The 17,565-nt window shown below is 39.6% G+C and overlaps 1 long non-coding RNA gene across 1 annotated transcript; it reads left to right on the top strand.

Annotated features, from left to right (window-relative positions):
• The first annotated feature begins 347 nt into the window (after positions 1-347).
• LOC307181556 lies at positions 348-16,229 on the top strand. The gene is made up of 3 exons (XR_013826949.1): positions 348-439; positions 7,400-7,523; positions 15,870-16,229. It is a non-coding gene; the product is annotated as an uncharacterized lncRNA (long non-coding RNA).
• The last annotated feature ends 1,336 nt before the right edge of the window (positions 16,230-17,565 follow it).

Genomic DNA, 17,565 nt, shown 5'->3' with positions numbered 1-17,565 from the left:
GACTCTCAACTTTCTATTTCCGGTTCCAGATTTTCCTTGATGGGATTGTGTTATATCCATTTTCACCCATGTAGCAGACGGAAGGAAGGTACTAATCTCTCGCCTGCAGCTTCCCTTCCAGAGAAGCTGTGGAGTGGTGAAGAATGCAAGGAAATACACCCTGGTTTGGAATACGGAAGGTCGGGGCCTTGGGACAGAAGGGGAGTGCCACCCCTGGAATCCCATCTGCTGGATTGCCAGCAGCTGAGAGCAGCTGAGTCACGCACGGCTTCACCAATCAGACGGGAAGCTGAGGCGTGGGGCGGAGCCGGAGAAGAGCTGGCCTGCGCATCGCATCCGGAAGTCACCAGGGCTAGTTTCCTTTGGGCTAGACTGTCAGCTCCATGAAAGCAGGAACAGTGTTTCCCTCACCATGTCCTCTGTGCCTGCTGTGTCCTAGGTATGCAGGAGATATTTGTGGACTGAATGTGAGACCATTGCATTTATCCTGGAAATTTATTTCAGCCAGGCTGTTGAAACCTGCACTGCTTTTTTTTTCTAGGCCTGTTGCTTTAGTGTCACAAGGGATATCCCTTCATTGCTCTGTTGGGTTGGAGCTACTGTTTCCTGTCTCTCATTTTTTTTCCAGACCAACCAGTTATATAAACTTCTGAAGGCACTGCTCCATCAGAAGAACAGGGTGTTCTATTGTCTTATATCATCCAGAATCACTGATGAGAATCTTATGTTGAATTCTTCTTTCTTTTTAAGTGACCTGCTTTTCTCTCTCTAGAATCTAGGAGTTTGAGGATCATTGGCTTCATTCTTGATGTTCTGAAGTGTCACAGTGATGTCTGGATAGGGGTCATTTCTCAGTCATTCCACCCCAACTCTTTGTGGGGACTTTTAATTTGAAGGTCAGTGTTTACTGTTGGCTGGGGGAAATTTTCTTTCATTTTTGTATAGGATTCTCCCTCTTCTAATATATCTTTCTGGAATTTGTGTTTTAATTATTTGATCTTCTAGATTTGATGCATACACCTAGGAGAGTTCCTCACTTTTATCTTCCCACACTTCTACTGAAAATTTAGAAACACATTTGGGCAATTATATCTTTAATATTCTAAAGCTTGCTCTTGTTTATTGGTTGTTGTTCTTTGTCGATCCCATCAGGCTTTTTGAGGAGGTGGTAGTGGCTGAAATATGTGCACTTGTTTCTAATGAAGGAAGAGAGAAGACAAATGAACTTATTTACACAACAGAAGTAGACTCACAGATACAGAAAATAAACTTATGGACATCAAAGGGGATAGCAGAGTTGGGAGGGTTAAAGAGATAAATTAGGGGTTTGGGATTAACAGGTACACACTACTGTGTATAAATAAGCAACAAGGACCTACTGTATAGCACAGGGAACTATAGTCAATATCTTGTAATAACCTATCATGCAAAAGAATCTGAAAAAGAATACATACATATATATGTATAATTTTTTTTTTTTTTTTTTTTTTTTGCGGTACGCGGGCCTCTCACTGCTGTGGCCTCTCCCGTTGTGGAGCACAGGCTCCGGACGCGCAGGCTCAGCGGCCATGGCTCACGGGCCTAGCCGCTCCGCGGCATGTGGGATCTTTCCGGACCGGGGCACGAACCCGCGTCCCCTGCATCGGCAGGCGGACTCTCAACCACTGCGCCACCAGGGAAGCCCTGTATATGTATAATTAAATCACTTGGCTGTACACCTGAAACTAACACAACATTGTAAATTAACTGTACTTCAATAGAAAAATGTTCAAAAAAAAAGAGGTCTGGGATTGACATGTACACACTGCTACATTTAAAATGGGTAACCAACAAGGCCCTACTGTATGGCACAGGGAATTCTGTTCAACATTACGTGACAACCTAAATGGAAAAAGAATTGGAAAAAGAATAGGTACATGTATATGCATAACTGAATCACTTTGCTGTACACCTGAAACTATCAGAACATTGTAAATCGACTATACTCCAATATAAAATAAAAAGTTAAAAAGAAAAAAAAAAGAGGTCCTGAATGGAGACCCCAGTGTGACGGTCGACGCAGAGCGTGGCTTCTATTGCGTGGCCTGCTGTTGCTGGTTCCCCTCCCCACCCAGGAGGCCACCTTGGAGCACGTTGCCTTGGAGTGAAGGGCAGTTTCAGCTGCTGAGTCTTCTTCAAGGAGTTGGAGTCAAGACTCTTTGTCTCAGAACTTGGAGCTCAAATAGAAAACGAATATATTGGAGATGGAGTGGCATCAAATGTCAGCCAAGCTGAGAAAAACGAGATGCCAAAAAAGATATGTGTAAAAAGAAAGTAGGCCAGGCAAGAACAGCATTGCTGAGGTAGAGACATAAGGCAGCCAGTTCTCCTCAGCTGAAGGGAGACATCCAGGGAGAACTGACCCAGACTCCTCTATCTGATAGGAGAAGTAATACAAAGTGGATTTGGGTCTCTTTGTTAACATCTCCATTCAAGGACATTTAAGACATTTCAAGGTACCAGCTTCCTCATCACTCAGATGGCACCAACCGTGTAGGGCCCAGGAGAAGCTGCACCGGGAAAAGGTGGAACAGCTGACCTCAGCGACCAGGACAGCCTCAGAGGAACACATCCTCCCTGGAGAAGGGAGGGGAGCCAGGACCTCCCCTGCGTGTTGAAATCCTCAGGAGGTTGAGGGAAGCCATGCTGTAAATTGGGAGAAGGGGAAGGGGGGAGGTGTTCCAGAATGGGAAATGGTAGGAAAATACCTTGGGTGACATCTGGGGAGAGACTGAAGGAGTTAACAGATAAAGAAGTTGAGATAGTAAGGAATTTCGAATGAGAAAAAGAAGAGATTCTTTGAAGGCCAGCTAAAGAGGGATGCAGAATTCATACGTTTCCTATTGCTGCTGTAACAAGTTGCAGAAACTTTATGGCTGGAAACAACCACAAGTTATTATTTTATAGTTATTGAGGTCAGAAGTCTGAAAAGGGGTCTTATGGGGCTAAAATCAGGGTGTCCGCAGGACCGTGTTCCTTTTGAAGGCTCTAGAAAATCTGTTCCTTGCCTTTTCCACTTTGTAGAGATTTTCTATACTCCTTGGTTCATGGCGCTCTTCCACCGATGGCATCACTGTGACCCATGTTTCTGTTGTCATATCACCTTGTCTGATTCTGACCCTCCAGGCTCCCTCTTATAAGGACCCTCGTGACTACACTGGACCCACCCAGATAATCCAGAATCATATGTCATCTCAAGATCCTTGGCTTGATCACATCTGCAAAGTCCCTTTTGCCATGTAAGGTAATATATTCACCACTTCCCGGGATTAGGATGGACATGTTTGGGGTAGAGGGGACATCATTCTATCTACCACACAGGGTTAAAGTAGAAGTCTTGAAAAAGAATGGGAGAGTCAAGCATGCTTATATTTACTGAAGGGGAAGTGCCAGGAGAGAGGAAGAGATTTCAGAAATCGGGCAGAGAGGTCAAGACTGATGAAGAGCGCTCCCAAGGAACTGGAGGGGATGATGTCAAAGGCACAAGTGTGGGGAGAAGTGGTGGATAGGAAGAACGAAATTGGAGTAGAGATGGAGGATGGATGCAGAAATAATGTGATTGGTGATGGGATGGAAGAAGGCAATATTCTTAGTGGAATCGGAGACAAGGTTTTCAGAGAGAAAAGGATGAAAACTGAGGCTGGAATGCTAATGAGAAATATGTAGGGGAGCTCAAGCCATCCACGTGGCTCATCCAGGAGCAACTGTGGCCAATGCTTTCTTTTCTACTTTGTGCTTCTCTCCACTATGCCTCAGTCCCAGCAGGGGCTCCCATAGTCAATACTCTCCAGCTTCAAACTATCCCTGGCTCTAGAAAGTAGAAGAAGAGAGAAGAGACGAGTCAGGGAACTCAGAGGTAGATTTTGGAAGATCTCATTGTGATGAGATCTCTGCCATGCCTGTTGAATATTAATATAATTTTATGTTTCCAGTTACATTTTTACAGGATGTGAACACCCTTTTCATGGGAGTACAGTATGCGTGCCTTGCAGAGAAACATGAGATGGTGATCATCAGTGGTTTCCAATTCTATCCATGACCATTCATTATTTTACTAAAGAGGAACCCAGAGGATGGAGATTCAAAGCTAAACCCAGTCTGATGAGGGTAAAGAAGAGGATCATGGGTCAGAGTGGAGGAGATGATGCCTGTTACTTTGTCATGCAAAGGCTGGATTAGGACATTTCTACTTACTGACTCAGTCTTTCTGGACCTGGGAATCGCCATGAGCAATGCTGGTTCTAGGAGGGGAAGTCCTCCCTGGATAGAGGGAGTCTTTGCTGGGGAGTGGAGGAACGCAGGATCATAAATGACGCATGGTTAAACTTTCTTCCATAGCTCTTTTAGGGCTGCCTGACCGCCTCTGAGATTTGAACCTGGAAGATGAGGTCCTGGCAGTGGTTAAAACAGGAGAGCCATGAAACTGGAAGAGACCAGGGATGGGGGACTTGGGTCTCAAGGGTAGGACAGGAACATGTGGCTTTTGGGGCTGAGTCTGACTTAGAGGGCAGGGAGAGGAAGCTCAAGCCACAGCTGTAGCATAAAGTCAGAGGTTCTGGGCAGCCCTGGGGGTATCAGGGTCGGTGACCTCTTCCTACAAGATGAGATGTGCGGTGACTCGGAAAGTCACACAGCTACAGTGATGAAGGGGTAGCTAGGAGTTCTAGAATTTAACATTTGTCAACGCAATGCCATTTGTTTTTTCTAGAATGAGAGTTATAGATTCTTGGTGAGGCAGGAGAGAAGAGGAAGGAAAAGTGAAAGCCTTGAAGAGGAGTCCATGATGGCTAAAATCATATGCAAGAGCCTGGAATCCCAAGGGTGGACAAGGGTTGTCTTGCAGACTCTTGACGGGGACATTTGGCCAAATGATATAATGTATATTTTTTCCTGTAAGTCCAGACCATTCATTAATATGCTCTACTTTTTACCTTGAAATAAGGAGTAGGAAACAGGAGCGTGTATTTTCTAGTAGAGGCTGTTCCAGAAAGAACTTCATGGTGGCACATCTGTTACAATTATTCTCGTGACATGACATCTACCATACTGCCTTGCCCATGTGCTTATGGCTTCGCTGGAGGTTTATGAAGTACAGCACACTTATTTTTGGTAATTGAGTATTTCAGGGACCATAACTTGCCATTTTGAAGGGGCCCAAAGTTTGACATGCTGAAACATCTGTCTTTCAAGACATCTGGTGGCTTGGACAGCAGGCAAGGGAGAACAGACATTTAGACTTGAACATTAAGGGAATAATTACAACGTTACAAAACAACGTCTCTGTTTTGTTTTCACTCACCCACCCCTCATAACCTGCCTTCGTATTCTTACTGGTAGCTATCTCCCCTCTTTGCTGTCAGCTTTAAACAGAACACATGGTGGCCAGTAGATTCCAAGGCGTGGAGATGCTTGTCTCACACTTCCTTCTAGCTATATGCCTTTCAGCAATTACCTAACTTTTTGTACTTCAGCTTTTAAATTAGTAAAGTGAGGATAATAATAGTCTTTTCTACCTTTCTCCTCTGTTGTTTTGAGAAATGAGATACTATTTGCAAAATCACTTTCACGCTATGAGAAGGTCACGGGAAGCCGTGTGGGCTTTGGCCATTTTAAGTAGGAAAGTGCTATTGTTTTAGATTTTCAGGACATTACTTTCAACTCCGTGGGGGGTGAATTTCAGGAGAACAAGTTGAGATGCAAAGAGATCAGAGAAGAGATTGTTACAATCAAGGTAATGAGTGTCAGAACTAAGACAGTGGTAAGTAGGTGGGATGGGCAGCAGAGGAAAAATAAACTTAGGAAGTAAAATCAAAAGCACGTGATGACTGAATGACCCGTGGAAGAGAGGGAGAAGCCAGGGGTGAGTGAAAGACAACTTGGGTTTTGGCATGAGTATTTGGGTAGAAGACCCCTAATTCAGAGAGGGCAATGTCAGCGGAGGAGTAGGTTTGGGTGAGTTCTGTTTGGATGCGCTGAATTTGAGGAATCATGGAATGTGGAGGTGGACATATCCAGTGAGCAGTTGGGTATAGAAATTTGAAGCTTGGGGAGGTGGTCAGAGCTGAAGATGCTGATTCGGGAGACATCAGCATACAGATTTTTTGAAAATCTTGAAAACGTCCCCAGAGAAATATAAAATTTGAAGGTCAGTGGAGCATAGAGAGAGCCTCAGAAACACTAACATTAAGGGGTGGTGTATTAGTTTTCTATGGCTTCCGTACAAACTACAAAATTGGCTTAAAGCAATGCAACGGAAGTGCATATGCTGCAGAGATTGAAATGTAATGAGGTACTATTATGAGCAACTGTGTGCCTGATTTTTAACAACAGATAAAATGCACAATTTCCTGGAAAAATATAACTCATCAAAATTGACTCAAGAGAAATGGAAAACATAAATTCCCATACAAACCTTTAAGGAAAGAAATCAATAGTTAAAAACTTTCTCCAAAAGAAATATCTAAGTCTAAAGGCTTTAGTGTTGGGTTCTAACAAAGAGTTAAGGAACATATAGTTCTGGTCTCGCACAAAATATTCCATAAAATAGGAAAAAAAGGAATTTTCTCCCACTCATTTCATAAAGCAAGCATCACATTGATATCAAAATCAGACAAAGACAGTAAGAAAAAGGGAAACTTGCGATCATTTTCAGACATGGACTAATGAACAAAAAATTAGCAACCTGAATCCAGCAATGTGTAGAGGTGATAGTACATTAACCAAACAGGATTTATCACAGGAATCTAAGAAGAGTTTAACTTTAGAAAATCTATTCATGCATTCTGCTACATTCACTGATTAAAGCAGAAAGTCATATGGTCACTTCAATAGATGCAGGACAAACTGGTAAAAAAATTAAACATTCGTTCATGGTAAATTTTTAACGAACTAGGAATAGAAGGGAAATTTCTTAACCTGTTAAAGACTATCTATAAAAAAAAATCTACTGCAAATATGAATAAGACATAACTCCTGCCCTCAAGGGGTTCAAAATCAGAAGGAGATAAGCACAGAAACAGTTATAGCCGTGAATCACAATCATTTATAAGTCCTCTTAACAGAGAAGAAAATAAGGGTCACCTCAATTAAATCAGTCATCACATTTTAATTTCTTTATATATATATAATTATATTGCTCAAACATTCCTTTTTCTATGACCTAACCATATAATCTTTCTGCTTTATTGCACCATTTTATCTGTAATTAGATCCTACAAGAGAGTTTTTAAATGCTTTGTTAAAAATCAAGCTATACTATGAGTAGGACACTTACCTAGTCCACATGAAATTTTGACTCGGAGTAAAATAAAAATTCTGGGGACATTTTGATATAATTTTAAAAGAATTTTTTTATTACCAGGTATCATATGTACACATCCATGGCTCTAACCGTCCCTGTACTTCAAGGAGATTGGAGGCTCACGAATGGGAGAGAAATGGAGTGAAGGTCAAGGACAGGGTGAGAAGGAACTCAGGGGAATAAGGTAAGAATATCTTTTGTGACCTTTATTCAGCAATAAAAATCTTGAATGTTCTTTTGTTTAAGGGTTAATCGGTAAGTATAAATGTCAAAATTTCCACTCTCTCCTGAGTTTCACTTCATTCTTGGGTACAGTATTCTCAGAAAATTGGGTGAGGCTTAGGGAGAAAGGCAGGGGTCTCTTGAATACATTGCTTGATAATAAAATGTTGAAAGTTTTTTGAATGCCTTTTTTAAAATCTCATGTTTATATTCAGTCATTTTATTGTATTTTCAAAAATTTCAGTTTCCAGTTGATTTAGGGGGAAAAAGAAAGGTCCTTCACCACAGATAGTTTGAGAAACACTGAAATAGACTCCATTAAAATCAAGAAATGCTATTCACAAGAAGGCCCTGCAAAGACGAAAAGACACACTGCACAATGGAAGAAAATGTTTGCAACACATAGAACTGACAAAGACCTAGTATCTAAAATGTATAAAGAACTCATTCAGATCAATTAGAAAAATGGGCAAAAACTTGAAGAGACACTTCATATAAAAAGAAATCCTAATGTCCAATAAACATATTAAAAGGCCTCTACCTCATTAGTCATCAGGGAAATGAACATTAAAACCACAATGAAAACCACGCATAGTTAACAGATTGGCAGAAGCTTAAAAGCTCCACAGCCTAAGCTGCTAGGGACCCTGCAAGTTACAGGAACTCTCAGATATTTACTGCTCTTCAGAGTGTAAGTTAGTTGAACTACTTTGAAAAAGTTGTTAGCAGGATCTACTAACTTGGAACGTATACACACCCTATAACCCAATAACTCCTAGGGACCCAACAGAAATGTGGTACATATGTGAACAAATGATGTGTACAAGGAAATTCACAGAGTCATTGTTTATAATAGCTCCTAAATGACAACAACCGAGATGTCCGTCAAAAGTAGCAAGTATAGATCAATTGTGGTATAGTCACATAATGGAAAACTCTTCAGTAGTGGCTTTCAAAGCCTGGGCCACGGACTAGCAGCATCACCTGGGAATTTGTCAGGAATGCAGATTCTTGGGTCCCACTTCAGACCTAGTGAATCAGAAATTCTGGAGGTGCTGTTTTTTTTTTTTTTTTTGCTGTACACAGGCCTCTCACTGCTGTGGCCTCTCGCGTTGTGGAGTACAGGCTCCGGACGCGCAGGCTCAGCGGCCATGGCTCACGGGCCCAGCCGCTCCGCAGCATGTAGGATCTTCCCGGACCGGGGCATGAACCCCTGTCCCCTGCATCGGCAGACGGACTCTCAACCACTGCGCCACCAGGGAAACCATCAATGCTGTTTTAACAAGCCCTTCAGATGATTCTGATGCACGTTGAGTGTTGAAAAGCACTGGTCGACAGTGATAAGTGTGAATAAATTTTAGTTTTGGGCAGCAACATAAAATAGTTGCGCACATGTAAATCAACTTTAAGTGGAGTCTAGAATGCTTTCTTGGGGAGGAGAGTCACGTATTGATATTGCGTGATCTAGGTTTGAGTTAGTTAAAAGAGAGTTCAGGCAGGCATTATTGCTTTTCTCCATGATTCTGGGGCTCTAAGGTACAGGCCGGGGTACCAGACAGAGGAGGCCGAAGAAACGTTTCAGATGGTGTCGGGAACTGCCAATCAGAACTGGGTGGAGAAACCAGAGACCAACAGTCAGAGCCAGAGGACTGGGAAACAAGTGGTCCTCACACCCTTCCCTCTGGTGTCTAATTACCTCTTCGGTAGGACAGTGCATCTGACACCAGCCTCAGTTTACCCTTCCTGCCTTTAGTCCTTGATTGCAGAAAAACAGAAAAAGAGGAAATGATGTCACGGTAAGGATTGCTATGTGAAATTTCACAATTTTTTGTTCTTTCCTACGGAATGTCCCCAAATTAGAAATGGGAGAGATTGAATTTATACATCAGATGAAGATATTTTGATTAAAGTCAAATTACGTTTAAATTAGAAATCCTGCTTCTGAGAACACATTTCAAGGAAGCAAACCTAAATATGAAAAAAATATGCAATGAGATGTTTCTCTATTAGCAAAAATATCAGATAACTACAGTTTCGATGATGGGCAATAATTAAATAACCATGGTATATTGACTTGATGGAATGTTACTTCTCTGTTATAATAATTACGAAATTTTTATAGCATAGAAATACTCATATTAAGTGACACAAATTTACACATAAAATATAATTTAAACTATATAAAGCAAACAAGAAATCTATATAGAGGAAAAAATGAAAGCAAATATATCAACATGAAAGGAGTTTTTACTTGAGTGATAGGCAAAATAGAACTTTTTTCTACTTTTCCATATTTTTCAAATTCTCTAAAATGAAATTGAATTATTTTTAAAAAGAGGCATATCTAACAAACTTCAAATTCATATAGTTTAAATGATTACTCAGACAACTTTGGTTCAATCAGATCTGAAAAATGCAACTGAATTGTTCGATAAGATTACTTAGAGAATACTATATATTTTCTTTTAATTTGGATTTAGATACAGGTGTAATTTTTAGGATGTACATGTCTATTTTACAGCAGATTAATATTCTAAGAGCTAATTTTGCAGCGATAGCTAGAATTTGAATTTTGACTTATTGACCATATTTATTGAGCCATCAGTAATTTTGGTCAGATGAACAAATCCATTTCAACAATAGTCATGGATCTCAGGGCAATAATTTTTTTATAATGATTAGAACTGCCTCCTGGACATTGCTACTTAGGCTTTTACATTTAATATTAAAAGTAATAAATTAAACAAAAAACCTCTCCCTTCTTTGCCATCCTCAGAACCAGACCAAACCAAACCACAGTTAATGACACATGTCACCCTTCTGAAGTTGTGATCCACACGTTTCAGTTCTGGAGTGTGGCCTCCAGAATTAAACACCCATTAGGGAAAAATAATTTTAAGTGAATCTGATTCTTCGCTCTGTCATGTATTAAGGGATCAAAGTCGTACCCCCTCTTTTGTATTCACTTTCTGTCCTCAGTTCTCTTCTGTTCCATCCCCTGATTTCTCTCTCTTCTAGAGTCCCTGACAACTTTTCCTCTAGCCCCGTCAAGTCTATTTCTCCTCTTTCTTTCCTTCCAAGTCCGGTCACATAGACACGTGAACACATGCACATGGGTGTACAGGCACACACACCCCTCCTTGGAAGGAATGGAGTGGGAGGAAGCTCAGTAGACAAAGCCAGAACCCTTTAGCTGGCAAGGGGATCAGAGTGCTGTTCTCTTCATGTAATAGCCATCAGTGTTGTCTTAAAATACTCCCTTGCCCCTAGACTAGTGCAGCAGGCCACCATGTCTTACCAATCTCCCGTCTCATACATCTTATCCTTATCCGGTTCCCATCTCCATTGCTTCTCACTAGGTGGTTTCCACCGGTCCCTGATATGACTCCCACTCTTCTGAGTTAGCCTTCCTACAGTAGACATTCCCCCAGTTGATCTTACTGTACGAGTCGCTCTTCTGCCCAGAAGTCTTCAGTCATTTCCTTTTATTCTCAGAATCAAGTCCAAGTGCCTCAGAATGGCATTCAGCTTCCTCTGGGACCTGGTCCCAATCTTTGTGTTACCCTTCCACTCCCATCCAACAACTTCCTGACTATCTTTCGCCTCTTCTCAAGCTCTTCTCTTAGCTCCCCAGCCTTAGCTCACACTGTGTCCCCTCTTTGGTGTGCTCTTCCCCATTTAACTTGTTAAAGTCTTCCTCATCCTTCAAGGTTCAGTTCAAAATATCACTTTTTCCATGAAGCCTCATTTGGTCCTTCCAGCCAGAGGACCTTTGCCTTTCCTGTGCTCCCATGGTTCTCTTGCTTTCACTTGTAATTATTGGCATCTCTGCTTAGCTATTTGTATGTTTATCTTATCTCCTTGGAGGAAAGGATGATGTTTTGTTCATCTTGGTATCCTCATAGGACCCAGTACATTGTCCTGCACATAGTGGGTGCTCAGCTATTCAACTTCACAAAATAAAACGGAAGGAGATGAGAAGTCTTTCTGTTTACAAGGAATATTTATATTCTGGATATTTTCCTTTGACAATAATCTTACTCATTTGTCATGATAAGCATAAATTTCAGTGCAACTATTTTAATTTAAAAGTGAGTTTTTGAGAATGAAAAAGAGGAAAACCTGGGCAACATGATATGATAAAGTGTTACATTTGCTGTTAATCCGGTTTTTATTTTCCATTCTGAGTTATTTGTCCTCTAAGAGGTGATAACGGGAGGTTGAGACTAGTGTCCCTGTTTCTAAACGCCTGGCAAACGATTTAGTTCTCTTCAATGTGTCTATGCAATTAATTCTCTCTGAGAACCCTTAAAATTTAGACTTTTGCTATGGTCCATGGACTATAGTTTATTATCATAAAAATATTGAAACATTGACTATATATATATTCCCAATTACTATATAATTATATATTATAGTAGAAAAATACTATTCTTATTTTTCATCTTTAATATATCTTGAACAATTTGAGATATAACTTGACTTAAAGAAAAATAAATTTTAATTTTTAAACTCCACAAAAACTAAAAATTATTTTTATCCATCATGGTATTGGAAAAACTTTAATTGAAAACAGATCAGCAGGTGTGTCCTGTATGCCCGGCATGTGTTGATCTTGAGTACGTTTTTAGTATGTGATTTGAGGCTGTGGTACCAGACTTCAGAGAAGAATACATAATTCATTACCATCATCATTTCCACAGAACAGTATTAATGAAGCTTTTGCTTGGGCTTGGGGCCGTCTTGGCGGTTTCAGAATTTTGGTGAGCAGATTGAGTGATAATTTTAGGCTTCTAAAATCAGCCTGTGTCCCCTCAGTCACATGATGTCATAAGCAGCTGGTGTTGCCTTGGCAACTTTACAGAATAAAAGTGCTGCTTTTGGTAAAACTTTGGGTCATGTGACCTGTAGCTGGGGAAGACGACACAAAATTATGACTTAACTTCTCCACCAAAACAAACCCAGATTTGCATAAGAGAAAAACAAACCCAGAACTCAAAGTCCCATGTGAATTAATTACCCGCCTTGCCATCATCTGAAAGCCAAGTTTGTTTGACTTTGTAGTTTCAATGTGCCCTACTCCCTGTAGTACTCTGAGATTTGTCTGTTCCTTTCCCTCATCCCCCCTATGACCCAGGAAGGTATGTCTGTTTCTAAGGAGTTAGCAAGGCCAGGAGAAGGTGACAAAGCAAATCAGTCCAGAGGAATTTTGATAGCCCAACTCTTAGTCCAGCGCTCTTTCTAGTGTTTGATGCTGTGTTGAATCTGGTAATGGCCATCAACTTGCTGTGTGATTTTGAGAGAGTTGATCCAATCCCCTGGTTAAGACCTTCCTCCTCTATTACAGATAAGGAGCTTACTGTCAAGAAATCATGGTGTCATCCAGTGAATAGGTAAATTAGTCATCCATAAAATACAAATAGCCCACAGTCATTATTTAGAGGGCCACTTTATATAGCAATCTATGACAGATTTACACACAGGACAGTCATGAGTGTATATATCTTTTGCAGATTTTATAAAAAATTTTATTTTCATTTTTCAGATATTTAAATAAGTATACCTTCAGCCTCAGAATTTAGTATATAATTTTCAAGCCACTGAATTATTTTTTTCTTGAATCTAGATGATTTATGTATGATATATAATTTCCTATCATATCAATTATATAAAAACTGCATTATATGCCATTATTTTAGTTCATTATATAATTTATATTTTAAACTAAATAAACCATACATAAACAAGGTAAAAAAAAAATAAAAAATTACTTTGTGTTTAGCTTTGGGTGATTATAAGTACCAGCTTTTAAAAGAATTTTTGAAAAACAGAAAAAAATAGAAGAAAAAATACATAATTCTGTCCAGAGGCCATTACTATTAACATTTTAGAAAATTTCCTTCCATTTTAAAAGATATTTCCCTATCAACAAATTGTAACATATATTTCAATACACACACACAAACACACAATGTTATTGTTCCTCATTCCCATAAAAACCATTTCCCTATGGCATCCATACATTTACTTATCTATTTATTTCCCCGGCCATCTTATACAACAAATAATTTAAGATGGCTTAAACTTACTTTTTAATGACTCTTATTCTTTTATTTAACCATTTCCATGCGGTTTGACTTTTCTAATATTGTGCTATTATAAGTAATACAGCAAAAATTTTTGCATTTAAGACATGAGAATACAACATTAAAGTCTGAATAAAAAGTCAAGGCCCTATAGACATTGAAAATTTACTTTTCCAGAAAAATTGTATCATTCACTCCATCAGTAATGGATGAAAACACCAGTTTTAATACATCCTTGACAGCATGGTATCATATGAGATTATTTTTTAAAAGTAGTTTCACACCTAGTGCCTAGATCTTGGTTTCTAATACCGTTTTCCGACTAAAGCAACCAGGGCTTCTCGGAGAAGTGACTAGGTGTGGGATAGAAAATATACAAAATGAGCCTGGATTGTCTTGTAGTGCCAGAAAGTAAGGAAGTGCTGATAAAAGAAAGTGATGCAGGCTGTATGTCAAAAGGTCAAAGGAACCAACTGAAGAGCTCCAGTGGCCAAAGGTTTAAGCAGCAGAATAAAGCAGTATTTGGATTATAGGCTAAGCATAAAACAATTATCCATGACTCCAAACTGATGTAAATCATGATTGAATAAACAAATAAAGGAAGGAGAATAGACAAATCTCTCATGTAGAAGAATTCCAAATAAACAGCGTGCTAACTCTGCCCTCAAGTAGGTGGAGCATAATTCCCCCTCCTTAAGCGTGGCTGCGTGCAGAGACTTCCAGAGAATGCACTGTGGAAACAGGAGAAGAGAGTAACTTCCTGCCTCAGCCCAGGTGCTCAAGGTCATCATGTTGATGGTATGCTGTCACTCGATATGACGTGATGACAATGGCGCTTTACCTCTTTGGTCCTCCTCCCCAAAGGAAATCATCCCAGTCTGTTCCTGAGAACAGCATTGGAAAAATCTAAATTGAGGGCTAGTCTCCAAAATACTTAACCAGCATTCCTCAAAACGATCTAAGTCATCCTAAACAAGAAAGATCTCCAAAAGGAGCCTCAGGAAGAATGACAATGACATGTAATATAATTTTTATTCTCTTATCTGATCTCTTTTCTTTCATGATTTCACAAATTCAAAATCTTGGATGGTACTTTAAAGGGCTTAAAATTCAGATAGTAAATTTGTTACCCCCCAAACAATTACAAAGCCATGCATCACACTGAAATTTTCAATTAGGTTGAATTTATTTTGGTGTAAGACTTGGGTAGGGTTATGACTTAATTTTTACCTAAATGAAGAGCTTACTACATCTGAATTATTTGTTATATAATTTATTCTTTCTTCACTGCTTTAAAACATGTATATTTATCATGTACTCAGTTTCTCTCTCTATATTTGTATCTATTCCAAAAAAATGTTGTCTGTCCCTTAACTCAATATACTTTTCTCCATTCTCTCTGTCACCTCTAATGTACAACCCCCTGTCATCCTTTTCTTATATTACTTCAAAAACTTAACTATGTGCTTTGACTGTGTTTTGTGCTTTGACTGTGCTTTGACTATGTTCTCCCTACAATCCATTCTTCACACAGCAACTAGCCGAACATTTTAAAAGCACAAATTGGATCATACTGCCTCCAGTATAAAGTTTCTCCTCCTTATCAAAATAAAATATAATCCTTACCGAGATGAAGTATACGGCTTACCAAACTACAATCTATAATTTTTACCATGACCTACAGTCTCTTCATGATCTAACTCCTGTGCCTAGCTCTGGCCAGCTTATGCTACTCCTGTGACATAACGGCCTGATGAAGCCTCAGAAGCCTTCCCTATTTCAGGGTGTTTGCACCCATCGTTCCCTTTGTGTGGAACCCACTTACTCAGGTCTTCCCCACAGTTGACTTCTCATTCTTTTTTTTTTCTTTTTTTGCGGTACGCGGGCCTCTCACTGTTGTGGCCTCTCCCGTTGCGGAGCACAGGCTCCGGACGCGCAGGCTCAGCGGCCATAGCTCACGGGCCCAGCCGCTCCGCGGCATGTGGGATCTTCCCGGACCGGGCACGAAACCGCGTCCCCTGCATCGGCAGGCGGACTCTCAACCACTGCGCCACCAGGGAAGCCCTGACTTCTCATCCTTTAATTCTCACTTGTTATATGGTCTCCCTTCCGTTTCCTTGACGATCTTATCTTGGTGGGATCATCCTTATTTTGTCAGTTCCTCTCATGTTATCCTGTTTATTTCCTCCATAGTGCTGACTTTAATTCTCTTTCCTTCCTAGGGGATCAAAATATGCCACCCCAAGAATGCCTCTGTAGCATAAAGGTTATTTTGAGCTGAAGGCAGTAGAGAAGAAGCAGACACAAGAAATGCTCTCTGCCCTCCTCCTACGCCTCAAAGCAGGACAAGACTTTGGAAAGGCGTCTCTCTTTCCTGCACCAGGAAGAGCAGAACTCACCAGGACTCCGACACTTATCAGCCCAGAGCACGAAAACCTTACTAAAATAGCCCTTATCTTCCATTACTTAACCACATATGTTTACCTTCTCACGGTTTGCTGCCTCTAAGAGCCTAAACCCCTTTTCCTTTGTCTTGTCACTTCTCCACAAATTTATTGTTCTTTGTTAAAATGCTAAATAAACCCCCTATTATCACCACTGCTTTGAGTTATTCATCCCTGAGTTCTCTCACATGTACACTTGATGCATGAGTTAACAAACTCTGTTTTTCTCTTGTTAATTCATCTTTTAAAACTCTAATCTGCTACAGCCAATAAACCTAAGACAGGTAAAGGAAAACAGTTATGTTTTTCCTTGCTTACACTGTCTCTCTCTCTCTCTTCCTTTCCCCAGGATTTACTGAATGCCCGCCTCCCACTGGTCCAAGAGGGTAGGAACTGGTCGTCTGTCTTGTTCATCACTGTATCCTTAGCACATCTCACATAGTATGTGCTGAATGATTTTTTATGGCATAAGTGTTGAATGAATTGAACAGCTGGCCTATCTTGGTACTAGGAACACATTTTAGATCGTTGTATCTTTTTATCTAGTGATCTTAGTACATTTACTCTTCCAGATGAATTTGTAAATTTGCTTTTTGTCAAGTTAAAAATATCAAATTCTGATAGAAATGTAGCTGTATTTCTAGATTACTTTGGTGATAATTGATATACTTACAATATCAAGCGTACTTACAATATACTTACATATCCAGGAACATGACATGTTTTTCCATTTTTCAGATGTTCTTTTTAAGTCATTCAATAAAGCTTATAGATCTCTTTATATAAGGATGTTTTAGCTCTTTTCTTTCTAAGCATTTTGTATTTTTAACTTCCTCTTGAAAATGGAATCTTTAATATATTTTATAAGTTACTGCTATTGGTATATAGGAAATGATTGGATTTTGTGTGTTTACTTTGTAATTAGTCTTTTTACTAAACACTAGTATATGCTAATAATTTTTCAGTTTGTTTTTCTTTATTTTCTGGGCATACTATTATATCAGCTTAAGACAATAATAATAAATTTTGTTTTTCTATATATTTTTTCATTTTTATTGTACTATAATATACATAACAAAATTCATTAAACCATTTTTTAGCGTATAGTTCAGTGACATTAAGTACATCCGAAGTGTTGTGCTACAACACTATACCTTTCCAGAACATTTTCATCATCCCAAACAGAAACACTATACCCCTTCAACAATAACGCCCAGTTTCCCCCTCCCACTAACAGTAGGCAACCTCTATTTTATTTTGGGTATCTGTGCATTTTGCTATTCTAGGTACCACATGTAAGTGGAATCATACATATTTGACCATTTTTTTCTGGCTTACTTTCCACCATATTTTAGGAATGCCTTTTATAAACAGCATGTTTAATACTCCATTAGTCTCTCCCATTTAAAAAAAGTTTTTGGTTTAGCATCAATCATCATCATAATTGATCATATCTGACCTTAGTTTTTCTGCT

The sequence above is a fragment of the Stenella coeruleoalba genome (assembly GCF_951394435.1).
Source record: "Stenella coeruleoalba genome assembly, chromosome: 2".
Taxonomy (NCBI): domain Eukaryota; kingdom Metazoa; phylum Chordata; class Mammalia; order Artiodactyla; family Delphinidae; genus Stenella; species Stenella coeruleoalba.
This window is presented reverse-complemented; position numbering and strand designations above follow the sequence as displayed.